The sequence below is a fragment of the Cynara cardunculus genome, assembly GCF_001531365.2.
Source record: "Cynara cardunculus var. scolymus isolate 2C chromosome LG 1, CcrdV1, whole genome shotgun sequence".
Classification (NCBI taxonomy): Eukaryota; Viridiplantae; Streptophyta; class Magnoliopsida; order Asterales; family Asteraceae; genus Cynara; species Cynara cardunculus.
Window position 1 is genome coordinate 39,793,639 of NC_037528.1, and position 3,678 is coordinate 39,797,316.

A 3,678-nucleotide genomic window follows, 5' to 3' on the forward strand; every position below is an offset into this window, starting at 1 on the left:
ACCTTCTCCGGTTTAAGATTAAACCGCTCAACCCTCATCCAGTTTAAGACTAATCCGAGCAACATTCAAATAGTTTAAACTTCAAATCAAATGGAGAGTTATACAATTAATTTATGTAATTATAAAGAGTTTCAAAGCTGTTAAACCACTCACCTTAAAATCCTTTTGAAAACAATTGAATCTACTTTGCTTCAAAAAGTATCTGATCAACCTCCTCTTTCTTTAAATCGCTCAAACAAATAGTAAAAGTGGTAAAAAGAAAATTTGGAGGTTCTCAACCCCTATTTATACCCCTTTCTAAAAGAGGTATGGCGGCTAATCCATCTCCCCTCTTCACATACATGCATACCTAACACATATACTCATGCATTCATACTCACATACATCCTATGCATATATGCTTATGTATAATATTCGCATACATACCACATTATACATGAATTTCACTTTGACTTACCACACACATACATATATATATATATATATATATACATATATATATACATATTTCACATTATGCATATACTTCATATACCCACATGATTAAATGTACAAATTCATCATGCTGACACATATTCACATATAACAAATAATCMCATATTTATTACCKYWKKTGACAACCAAGATCTGGTTATCACAATGTGCGCTGAAGTCAGAATCTGGAACGAAAAGAGTTAAGGGAAAGAGTCAAGATCGAAATATTATGAAAGTAGAAAACAAACATAAAGTTACAACTTACAATATGCTCAATATAGGAAATTTCTTAATGTAAAAAAAAGCTCATAAAACATGACTTGCAAATCTGGATTTGGGGACTAGGGAAGATTTAGAGACCTGATGATGTGCGCCGATGACCGATCACTTGAACAGACTGAGTTTGGAATCGAAAAAGTTGAAGGAAAGAGTTGAATCACTTGGTTGATATTTTGATGATGTGCGCTGAAATCAAACCATGGATTAGGAACGATCGATAGATTGATAGAGTTCTTGAGGGATTTCAAAATTTGGAGACCGTCAATGTCAAATTTGTCGATATATTTAATGGTTTAGGGATTTTTAGGCTCAAATTCATTTGGATTTGATTATATTAGATGTTAGGCTTTATGTTGGGCTTAAGGATATATTTGGGCCATAGCCCAAAAGTTAAAAAAAGTTGGACTTGCTAACATTAATATATATATATATAGGCGGGATCAAATGAAAATCGTCTAATTCTTAGAAACCGTGTAAACTAATTTCGACCAATAGAAAAATTCTTTTTTTTCTTAATTAAATTTAATCATTAAGGGTAAAATTGTTATTTATATTGTTTTCGATTAAATAAGAAAGTTATTAAGAGATATTAATTAAGCTAACATAATAAAGGAAATTTTATAAATGGTAATATTTAAATGTTTTTTAAATTAGAATTTTAAAAATTAAATATTGTTATTTGGTTTCTCGGTTTATTAATGGTAACAATATGAAAATCGAAAATTATTATATTCGTTAATCAACGAAATGAATAACAGATCCAAACAAAGATTCATGAACCGGTAAAAATATAATCAGCTGTGAAACAGATTCATGTTAGATTTGTTCATGAAAACGTTCATTGAGGAGCTTGTTTTATGAAACGTATGCAGATTGGTTATATTTGAAGGTATACATTGACTCTATGAAATGTGTTCACTTAATAATTAACAAAACATGTAATGGTAAATGCATTGACTCTATGAAACGTGTTCGTATTGGAAGAAATTGGTTGATGAAATGGGTGCATAACGAAAGTGAAACCATTTCATAATTGCTAAGAAAATGTTGTGTAATTAGCGAACAGTGAAACAATTTCATTATTACAATGAAATGGATCCATCTACCAATAACATGAAAATCACAAATGTCTCATCAGACATTACATTGATTAGTGTATTGATGAAACTGTGAAACCATTTCGATCATGAAATGTAGTACTATTTTTTTTTATTTAAAAGATTTCATTATGTCGAATTGATTATAGTGTGTTTTATTTTTATTTTTGATCTATTTTAATGATGAATGTTTTTTTTACAATATGTGAACATAAAAATAATATATTATTTTACAAATGATTTTTTTCCATTAATATTACGATATACATGATATGGTTGCCTTGGTTAAGAAATAATATGAATTCATTGTATTTAAAGACACGGAGGTTGTATATAATCATATCGTTTCATATATAGAAAATACGTTCCTCTACGACAATGGGTGATACAGGTGCATGCATTAGTTCCAATGAAATGACTGACAACTCCAATAATGTTAATGCGAATGTAGATGGATGTTATGGTATATATTCTTTATTTTAATTCCTATGTTGATGTTTTTCTATAATATGAATGTTTGTCTAATATTCGTCATTGTTTGTATTGGAAAAAATTGGCCGATGAAATGGGTGAGTCAAGAAAGTGAAACCATACATACATATATAGATTTTATATAATATTTTGAGATGAACTGGTTGCGTAATATAATATTCTTGGATAATCTTGTTTTCTTATCAACAATTATTGATGAGATTGTTTCATTTTTTTTTTAAATTTTCTTTGGATGATTTTGTTCATTAATGGTTAACAAAGTCTGTAATGGTATGCATTGACGTTATGAAACATGTTCGAATTGAAAAAAATTTGCCGATGAAATGGGTGCATAACAAAAGTGAAACCATTTCATAATTGTTAAGAAAATGTTATGTAATTGGCGAACAGTGAAACAATTTCATAATTAGATTGAAATGGATTCATCTACCAATAACATGAAAATGACAAATGTCTCATCTAGCATTACGTTGATTTGTGTATTGATGAAACAGTGAAACCATTTCGTTCATGAAATGTAGTAGTAATTTTTATTATTATTATTCAAAAGGTTTCATTATGTTAAATTGATTATAGTGTGTTTTATTTTTATTGTTGATCTATTTTAATGATGAATGCTATTTTTTATAATATTTGAACATAAAATTAATATATTATTTTACAAATGATTTTGTTTCATTAATATTACGATATACATGATATGGTTGTCATTAATATTATCACTACCAAAGTTACCATTTGCCATTTTAGGGATTATAAAATATTTGTTTTTAATTTCCTAATATAACCTAAACTAATCTTGACCATTGATCAAGAAAATGGATGGATGAGATTGGTTTACATGGTTTACACAAATGAGGACGGTTTTCATTTGATCGCTCCTATATATATATATATATATATATATACATATATATATATATACGGTTTTTATTTGATCACTCCTATATATAGAGGAGCGATCAAATGCAAACCACTCAATTTGTACAAACCGTGCAAACTTCATTCAACCAATCACAATTTTTCATTTTGTTCATTTTTTTTTGTAATTATGAGAGGTTGATTAATTATTTTTTATTGTGAAGGTGAATCATAGATATTATCATCTTTATTATTTTAATTTTAGAGAAATACATGAAACAGTTTCATTAATTTTAGAGAAATACATGAAAAGTTTCATTAAGTATTATATGAAACAATTTCACAACCATATATGAAACAACTTCATCAAAAAAAAATATTATATGAAACAATTTCACAAGATTAAACAATTTCATGAAAAAATTTCATAAGATTAAACAATGAAATCGACGGATAAAGATGGTTTGCACGGTTT